This window comes from Micropterus dolomieu, linkage group LG02 (genome assembly GCF_021292245.1).
Source record: "Micropterus dolomieu isolate WLL.071019.BEF.003 ecotype Adirondacks linkage group LG02, ASM2129224v1, whole genome shotgun sequence".
Lineage (NCBI taxonomy): Eukaryota > Metazoa > Chordata > Actinopteri > Centrarchiformes > Centrarchidae > Micropterus > Micropterus dolomieu.
Window position 1 is genome coordinate 31,854,046 of NC_060151.1, and position 291 is coordinate 31,854,336.

The 291-nt window shown below is 55.7% G+C and overlaps 1 protein-coding gene across 4 annotated transcripts in view; it reads left to right on the forward strand.

Annotated features, from left to right (window-relative positions):
- wipf2b (WAS/WASL interacting protein family, member 2b) overlaps nt 1–291 on the forward strand; it is a 16,267-nt gene that overhangs the window by 8,942 nt on the left and 7,034 nt on the right. The gene's annotated exons all lie outside the window — the stretch shown is intronic.

A 291-nucleotide genomic window follows, 5' to 3' on the forward strand; every position in this document is an offset into this window, starting at 1 on the left:
TCGTCTCTCCGTCCTCTCGTCTCTTCTCCTTCGTCTCTCCGTCCTCTCGTCTCTTCTCCTTCGTCTCTCCGTCCTCTCGTCTCTCCGTCCTCTCGTCTCTTCTCCTTCGTCTCTTCTCCTTTGTCTCTCCGTCCTCTCGTCTCTTCTCCTTCGTCTCTCCGTCCTCTCGTCTCTTCTCCGTCCTCTCGTCTCTTCTCCGTCCTCTCGTCTCTTCTCCGTCCTCTCGTCTCTTCTCCTTCGTCTCTTCTCCTTCGTCTCTTCTCCTTCGTCTCTTCTCCTTCGTCTCTCCGT